This window comes from Labeo rohita, chromosome 3, assembly GCF_022985175.1.
Source record: "Labeo rohita strain BAU-BD-2019 chromosome 3, IGBB_LRoh.1.0, whole genome shotgun sequence".
Classification (NCBI taxonomy): Eukaryota; Metazoa; Chordata; class Actinopteri; order Cypriniformes; family Cyprinidae; genus Labeo; species Labeo rohita.
In genome coordinates this window covers 39,820,517-39,830,464 of record NC_066871.1, presented here as the reverse complement: position 1 = coordinate 39,830,464, position 9,948 = coordinate 39,820,517, and positions in this window count along the sequence as shown.

Below are 9,948 nucleotides of genomic sequence, written 5' to 3'. Positions count from 1 at the left end.
TCTGGTGTGTGAGCGATTGTAGAGGGAAGGGTGGGTTTAGGGAGGGTTAGCCAGTTTTTTTGAACTGGCGATCATGGCTAGTTCAGGAGGAGCGGGTTTTGAGCAGCTAACTCGCCGACATGGAGTTAACACTAGAACCGCCAGAGGTCGCTGTATACCTAAAACCGTCATGCGGGTAAATTTTACCCACGCGCAAACAAGTGTTTTGATATGGCTAAAGAAGATTTTATTTCACTGTATTATGCCACTGTCTTGATAAAGAAGTGTCCAGTGTCATAAAAAAATGATTGTCTAGTCATCAATTTATATTTTTGCCCTGTTGCTTTATGTTTATAGATTTTTATGCAGGCTACAGTCCGTTTTCATAACAGTCAATTTAACATAAACAAGACTGCGCTGACAAAGGGAATTAAAAGGAAGTAACTACATAATTGTGTGGTGTAATATTAGAATTCATTTTCATTATTCAATAAATTAAGACAATTCATATTATTTAAATTACGAAAATAGCCCATAGACAACAATGTGTAATAATAACTCGCGCACACTGCATATGATGATGCGATGTCAAATTCAAGTGCACAGCTTCACCTAATGAATAATCAATTTGTTTACTTATATCATTTATAATTTGAATAAGAGAACAACACGAATAAACTTCGGGTAATCCAAAAAAAAAAAAAAGAAAAGAAAAGGTTGTATTCATTACATAGATCTTTTTTTTTTTTCAGGAAACGGACAGACTAGAATAAATAGCAACACAGTAGCGAACAATGAACAATAGAAATTGCAAAACAAAAATTAAATACATAATCCAAAGTTTTAACAACATGTGTAACGTTAGGCTAAAACATATAAATATGAGATCGCTGTCAGATGAGCCGTCGGATGCTGAGCGACCGAGGACGCATAACAGACTCTCCAATAATCATGGTATTTAGTGTTTCTAATACCTCTTTGTCAAAAATAAACTGCCTTCTTTTACTCATATTGACTTTATTTATGAAACTGATAACCACTAATTTAGTGAGTAAAAGGCGCTGCCTAGCAATCTACAATGTGAAAACATAACCGGCAAGATTATGACAGTGCAAAAATACACGCATTATATAGTGGGTAAATTTGACCCGCGCTGGCGCTTTTAGGTATAAATGCTCAGTTTTTCGATCTGGTATTATCTAAACACTTAGTAAAACACAATTTTAAACACAATTTTAGTAAAAGTCAATGACTGGGAGAGTTGAGTGTTTTATTGAAAATCTGTTATGTACATTTGAATAACAGGTACGGGTAAAATTGACATTCGAGTGTTAAAGTGCTGGTTGGTGTTGAGAGCTCAGTGGAGGAGGTTAGTATAGCGATCGGAAAAGTTGTCGGATATAACAGCATATGGTCTGCATCAAGGATGAACAGTGCTGTCGTCTTGTTTTTAGACAAGATTGAAAAAGTGAATGAGGTTGTTGAGAAAGGAATAACCTTGAATGATAGCTTTGTGAAAGTGTTTCCTCTTGTTAGTCCAGCAAAGAAAGTACTGTTGTCAAATGTGCCTCCTTTCATTAAGGATGAAATTATAGAAAGGGAACTTTCAAGACATGGTCAAATTGTTTCAACCATAAAAAAGATCCCTTTAGGTTGCAAATCACCACTGCTGAAACACGTTGTTTCGTTCAGAAGACAGGTGTACATGGTACTGAAGAGTGATGTAGAGGATCTTAATATTGCTCTGAAGTTTAGGATCGATGGGTTTGATTACGTTATTTTTGCGTCAACTGAAACTTTAAAGTGCTATGGATGCGGAAAAGAAGGACACTTAATGCGTTCATGCCCAGGAAAAGAAACTCAGAGTAAAAGTACTGTGGAAACGGTTGAGGAAGGAGATAATGAAAGAAATATCACAGAACAAGTTACTGCGGGTGATAGTAACAGAAAAGAGTCTGAAAACAAAAAATCAATGGATAGGGAGGAAGTGAATGAAAGTACAGATGAAAACATAAAGGAAACACCGGAAAGTGAAGAAATGGATTTGAATGAACTAGACGGAGAACAGCTCAAAGATGATGAAATGATCTTTAAAGTTCCAACAATTAAGATGAAAACAAATCAATGTGAGGCTATGCCTAAATCAAAGAAAAAACTGCAGGAGATTGATGAAAATAAGAATGTTGGAGCTTGTGGAGAATCCTACAGTGCTGATGACATATCATGTTCAGACAGTGAGAGAGAATCTTCTGATTCATTTACTAATGTGGACATGAAGAAAGACTTTTGCGGCTATAGTCTGGAGAAAGTGAGAAGTTTTCTACACTCTACTAAGGGAAAGCGGAACGTTGAAGTTACTGATTTTTTTCCCTGATCGGAAGTTATTTATTGAGTCAGCCAGATTTTTGATGAGACAAAGAGGGGATAATTGTTTGTCTAATCCAGATGTTTATTGGCTGAAAAAAATAGTACAAAAATTGAGTTCCCAATTAAGTCAAAATGAAAACGATCAAATGGTGTGAATAAAAATGAATATGTGCTGGTTTTGTGTTTCTTGACTTGCTCTCTCCTAATGAGTAATTTTAAAATCTCATCCATTAATTTAAATGGAGCGAGAGATGCTGTTAAAAGAGCACAACTATATGATGTTTTGAAAATAAAAAAAAATAGATATAGCCTTTGTACAAGAAACTCATAGTACACCAGATAATGTTGTAGAGTGGCAAAAAGAATGGGAGGGTCAGATTTGCCTTAGCCATAAAAGTGTTTTTAGTGCAGGAGTTGGAATTTTATTTTCATGGAATTTTTTACCAGATTCCTGTAAGGTAGAACAAATAGTAGAAGGAAGATTATTAAAGGTTACAGCAAAATATGAGAAGATAACACTGGAACTGATTAATGTTTATGCTCCGGTCAATGCATCTGAAAGAATGATTTTTTTAGATACACTTAAAAGTACGATTCAGCAATGTGAAGATCATTATTTGATCATTGGTGGAGATTTTAATTGTACTGCTAGTGATATTGACAGGAATCATCTTGAGCCTCACGGTGCTTCAAGGCAAAGAATGTTACAGCTCATTGTATCAAATGAACTTTGTGATATTTGGCGAAATCTGCATAACAACATAAGACAATATACATGGACTCATGTAAGGGAAAATCACATTGCCTTAGCTAGGTTGGATAGATTTTATTGTTATAAGTTTCAGTCTCAGTGTTTTAAAAGTTGTCAGATATGTCCAGTAGGTTTTTCAGATCATTCTATGGTGATTACTTCTGTTTATATTAATTCAATAAGAAATAAGAGTGCATATTGGCATTTTAATTGTGCACTTGTTGAAGATTTTAATTTTAAAAAATGTTTTAGATATTTTTGGGTGAATTGGAAATTGCAAAAAGAAAATTTCATTTCATTGAAACAATGGTGGGATACTGGAAAAATTTAAATTGAACAGTTTTGTAATCAATATGCTTTCAATGTAACAAAGGACATTGTTGGGTATATAAAGAATTTAGAAATTGGTATTGTGGAGCTTCAGAATTTATGTGGGTCCACTGGACATCAAGATCATTTGAAATTATTGAAAAAGAAAAAAACAATGTTAGCTGATCTATTAGGAGTTAGAGCACAAGGGGCTTTAGTGAGATCGAGATTTCAGAATATATCTGAAATGGATGCCCCATCTAGATTTTTTTTTTGGCCTGGAAAAGAAAAATGGTCAAAGTCGAATAATTCATTGTTTAAGATCTGTTGATGGGAAGGAACTCACAAAAATATCTGATATACGCAGAAGAGCAGTTAATTTTTATGAAGGGCTCTATGCAAGTGAGTATGAAGAAAATGATTTGTTGGCACAAATATTTTATAAAGATCTACCTCAAGTACCTGAAGAAGCTTTTGAAGAATTAGTGAAACCTTTGTCAAAAGAGGAGTTGTATGTTTCATTACAAAGTTTAAAAAATGGCAAAGCACCAGGAATTGATGGTCTTCCTGTTGATTTTTATAAGGCCTATTGGGAGTTCTTGGGAGATGATTTGCTTGATGTTTTGAATGAGAGCTTGAATGAAGGACAACTGCCACAGAGTTGTAAAAGGGCAGTTTTAACCTTACTCCCAAAAAAAGGTGATTTAAAAGAAATGAAAAATTGGAGACCAGTGTCATTATTATGTGCTGATTATAAAATTTTATCTAAGACTTTGGCTAAACGATTAAAAAAAAGTGATGGGAATGATAATACATATAGATCAGTCATATTGTATACCCAAAAGATCAATTGTTGATAATGTTTCACTGATCAGAGATGTCCTAGAAGTTTCAAGGATTTTTGGCTTAAAATTTGGTCTGATTTCATTAGACCAGGAAAAAGCCTTTGATCGGGTGGAACATTGTTATCTGTGGAATACTTTTAAAGCATTTGGTTTTCCTCCTGGTTTTATTGATATTGTCACGAATCTGGTCGGTGTTCTGCGGACCACTCACCACCAGATGTCGCTCTCGCTCCATTATTACACACAGACTGTTGCACTACACCCCGGACTGCATCTCCCACTATCCACCACGCTGATTGCGCCATACACCTGTGGCCAATCAGCAACCCCATAAAAGCCCCGGACTTTCACTCGGCAAGCACCGAGAATTGTGGAGTGTAATTGTGGAGATAATCGTGGAGATAATCAGTCGCGTTTAGCGCTCTCCTAGTGCTAGCACTGTTTCCTAGTTTCCTAAGTGTCCTGTGTTCCTTTGTATCCCGAGTTCCTAGTTTCCTGTGTTTAGTATTCTCGCCTGGCCATCTCGTTTCTTCTGACTCGCCGCCTGCCTTTCTGGACTCTTGCTCGTTAAAGGATTATTCTTCAGTCGCACGTTTTGGATTATGTTCTCCGTTGATCGACCCACGCCAGCCCCACGGACTTCTCTTGTGCCTTCCTCCGTTATACCTGTTTGTTATTGTTCTGACCCTGCCTGTTCGACCATGTATTTGTCTAGCCCATGTAATAAAAGTGTGCATATGGATCCCCTCGCCTCTCGTCTCCCTCTCCACGTTACAGATATGATAAAGGTCCTTTATGAGGACATTGAAAGCATATTGAAGGTCAATGGTGGCTTGAGTTCTCCGTTTAAGGTTGGAAGAGGAATAAGACAGGGATGTTCAATGTCCGGAATGTTATATTCAATTGCTTTGGAACCTTTTTTAAATCAAATAAGGGAGAGTATTTATGGTTTCAAATATGATAATAGGTTGATGCCTGTAAAATGGTCAGCATATGCTGATGATGTAGTTGTTTTAATTAATGATCAAGATGATGTTAATAGATTAATAAAAATTGTTGAAGATTTTGGTAAAATTTCCTCTTCAAAGATTAATTGGTCTAAAAGTTCTACTATGTTAGTAGGTAACTGGCAGGCTGAAAAACCTGATTTACCATGTGGAATGTTCTGGACAAAGGGGGGGATGTTTTTAGGGGATGAAGTAACGATGAAAAATTGGGAAAATGTTTTAGAAAAAGTACAAGTCGGAACTGGCTTTTAGCAAAAATGTCATTTAGGGGGAGAATCCTTGTAATTAATAATTTAGTGGCATCCCTGCTATGGCACTGTTTAGCAGTAGTAGAACCTCCGGTGGGTCTGTTAGAAAAGATTCAGACATCTCTTGTTAATTTCTTTTGGAATAAATTACATTGGCTTCCTAAAAGTGTGTTGTATCTTCCTTTAGAGGAAGGAGAACAAGGTCTAATATATCTTGCAAGCCGGAAAGCGGATTTTAGACTGCAGTTTGTTAAAAAATTATTGTATCAAAAATTGTCTTGGACTAATGTAGCTTTTAAACTTTTAAGTGTGGTTGGAAAGTTGGGATTAAACCATGAATTGTTTTGGACAGATTGTAAAAAAAATTGATTGGAAAGGAATTTCTTTTTTTTATGAAGCAGTTCGAAAATCATGGTGTTTGATGAAAATAACAAGATCTACTGATGGAAAATCTTTACACTGGTTGTTGCAAGAGCCATTGATTAATGGGTCTCGTTTGAATTTATCTTGTGAGATACCTTCATGGCTTGAAAAAAAAAAAAAAATGAAAAATGCACAGATTATAATAATGAAGGATTTGGTGGAAGTGGCCGGAAGAGACTTAAGAAATACTGTTGCACTAATTCATAAACTTGGACTTCGATCTGAGCGAATAGTTGGACAGATGTTGGAAAAATGTCGAGGCTCTTTATCTGAAGACGAATGGACGCTTCTATATGTTTATTCAACATTACAACAAAGACCAAATGCTGAGGAACATTTTCCAAGGATGATGATTGCTCCAGATTTACCAGATACAGATATTTTCTGTCCCTTAACAGTGTCAAAAAATTTGAAGGACAGAAATATTATGTTTATTAGTGGAAAATGTTTTTATAAAATGTGTGTAAAGGTGTTGAACAAAGAACAGTTGGTACATCGGTCTGATACTCCATGGCGAAGTCATTTATGTAATGTTTCTAATTTTAAACCTATGTGGGGTATATTATACAAGCCACCATTGACAAAGTATGTTGGAGATTTGCAGTGGAGGATTTTGCAAGGCATTGTTGCAGTGAATGCCTTCATTTCTATTTTAAATCCTCAGGTAAAAGATAATTGTATTTTTTGTGGGCAGAGAGAAAATATTTTCCATTGTTTTATGTATTGTGAAAGGTTACAATCTTTGTTTGAGGTTTTGAAAAGGATTTTTGATGATTTCAATGAAATGTTTAGTATACCTGTGTTTATTTATGGGTTTAAAGAATCTAAAGCAAAGAAAAGAATGGCGCGTTTACTAAATTTTATTATAGGTCAATCAAAGATGTCTATTTACTTAAGTAGAAAACAGAAAATTGAATTTGGAACTGAATGTAATATAGTGAATGTCTTTAAAGGGTTTGTTAAAACAAGAATTAGACATGATTTTTCTTTTTATTACTATGAAAAATCTAATGGATTTTGAAATGATTTGGACTTATGGAAAAGTACTTTGTAAAGTTGAAAATAATTCTCTAATTTTTGGTGATAATATAAAGTGAAATAATATGTGGAAGATTTTAAATATATATAATTAATGTATAATAAAGTTTTCTAAAAAAAAAAAAAAAAAAAATCTCTCTCTCTCTCTCTCTCTCTCTCTCTCTCTCTCAATTTCAATTCAATTCAATTCATATTGCTTTATTGGCATGACATACTTATACATATTGCCAAAGCACTGTACATAGCAAATACAAATCAAAACAAAAATACATATAACATACATCCATAAATAAACAAAATACATATAAAATATATCCATATATATATATATATTCATATAAACATTAATGGTTTTACTAATACAGATGTGTTCACTCTTTACTTCTTAGTTTGTGGCATTTATAAATATGATGTGCTACCAAAGAGGAAGTAGGTCCTTCACCAAGTAATATTATTAATTTGTCATTTTCATGGAGTGACTGAAACTTAGGAATGATCTGCTGTATTTGACTGTACAGTGAGTCTCTTAAGAATGCGTATTTGTCACAGTGGAGGAGGAAGTGTTCCTCCGTCTCAACTGCTCCTGATCTACATTCATTACAGATTCGCTCTTCTTTAGGTAACCACGTCTTTTTATGTCGTCCTTTTTCTATGGCCAGCTGGTGGTCACTCAGTCTGTATTTTGTCAGTAAATGTCTGTGTGTTATATTCTTGACTGAGACCAGATAGTCAGCCAGGCCGTACTCTCTGTTGAGTTTCAGATAACATTGGAGACGACTTTGTTCTTTAGTTTGTTCTTTCCAATGTTGTATGTATGTCTCCTTCTCTTCATTCGTAATTTCTTTGATTCTTCCATATTTTTCAAGTTTGTTGATATTAAGTGCTTTGTTAGTTAGATCTGACACCATTACACACAGATGACTTTTTTTAGTACTCATTTTTTGTGTTTGTAGAGCTTTATAGTGAAGAGAATCTTCAGAACTAGAGTTTAAGTGGATCCAGAACTTTAAAACTCTTTTTTTAATGATTAGATTTAGGGGGACACGGCCTAGCTCTGCTCTGCAGGCGTTATTAGGCGTATTTCTGTGGACATAAAGGATACTTCTGCAGAACTCTACATGCAGAGCTTCTAAAGGGTGTTTGTGCCAATCTTTATGGCTGTAGTTACTCGTTGGGCCCCAGATCTCGCTTCCATACAGGGCAATAGGCAGTATGACGCTATCAAAAATCTTTGTCCAAATTCTAATAGGGATGTTTATTTTGAATAATTTTGTTCGTATGGCATGCAGTGCCCTGCGGGCTTTTACAAGTAATGTTTTTATTGCCAAATTGAAATTTCCAGTGGGAGTTAAAACTAGACCAAGATAGTTGTATTGTAAAGCGTGTTGAATTTTGGTGTTGTTTAAAGTAAATATATGTTTGTGTTCTAGATTTCTGGGTTTTTTTCTGAAATATCATGATCTTAGTTTTTTGGATGTTAACTTCTAAGGTCCAATCATGGCAGTATTTATTTAGAATGTCCAGGTTGTTCTGGAGACCTTCTGGTGTTTTAGACAAAATTAGCAAGTCGTCTGCATACAGTAAATATTTGACTTCTGTGTCAAATAATTGTAGCCCTGGACTATTTGATTGGTCCAGTAGATCTGCCAATTCATTTATATATATGTTAAATAAAGTCGGGCTGAGGCAGCAGCCCTGTCTCACTCCTCGCAGTTGAGAAAAATAATCTGTTCTTTGTTGTCCAATTTTTACTGCACATTTATTTTGGTTATACATGTTTTTAATTAAGTCATATATTTTACCTCCTATGCCACTTTGAATGATTTTATAAAACAACCCATTATGCCAAATGGAGTCAAAAGCCTTCTTAAAATCTATGAAGCATGCAAATATTTTTCCATTTTTCTTTTGGTGTACATGTTCATTTATTAATGTGTGTAGTGTGTGAATATGGTCAGTGGTTCGATGTTTAGGAAGGAAGCCAATTTGAGATTTGCTGATGACATTGTGCTGCTTTAAGAAAGATGAAATTCGAGAGTTGATTATAGAGCAAAATACTTTTCCCAGATTACTGGTTACACATATCCCTCTGTAGTTATTAGGATCTGTTTTGTCTCCACTTTTAAAGATAGGAGAGATGAGTCCTGTGTTCCAGACTTCAGGGAAAATGCCTGAACTCAAAATCAAATTAAATAGTTTGAGTAATGCAGTCTGCAATTCAAGTGAGCTGTTTTTAAGCATTTCATTTTTTATGTTATCAGGGCCACAGGATTTCTTACACTTGAGGGATTTCAGTTTTCCATTAAGTTCTTGTTGGCTAATTGGATAATCTAGTGGATTTTGGTTGTTTTTGATACACGATTCAAGAGCATTCAATTTTTCAAGGACTTTTAACTGGTTGGGGTTATTCGGAGAGTCAGTTTGATGTGTATAAAGCTTTTCAAAATAATCTTTCCAAATTTGTCCATCTTGTATGGCTATTTCTTGCGGCCTTGAATTATTTAGACTGTTCCAAGTGCTCCAGAACTGCCCCTGATCAATTGTGTTTTCAATCTTCTGAAGTGTGTCATTATAATAATCCAATTTCTTCTGTCTTATTGTGTTTTTGTATTGTTTCAGAAGTTCTGAGTGCTTTAAACGTAATTCTAAGTTGACTGGATCTTTGTGTTTTTGATTTGAAATGAATCGTAGCTCTTGTCTAATTGTTTTACAGTCATGGTCAAACCACTTTTCAGAGGATTTTTGTTTAGCTCTATTTTTGTGTTTATATGTGGTAGTTTCTTTTAAATTAGCCTTTTTTGCTATATTTTCAAAAATGTCATTAATATGTTTAATTGCTAAATTAATTCCTTTCCAATTTATTACCATATGCTGAATTGTTAAACAGTGTTATGGAATTGACTATTTCATTTGACTTCAGTATTTTAATATATGTTTCAGCAGCATTACGAGTCCATCTATATGATGTTTTGAGTTTATAT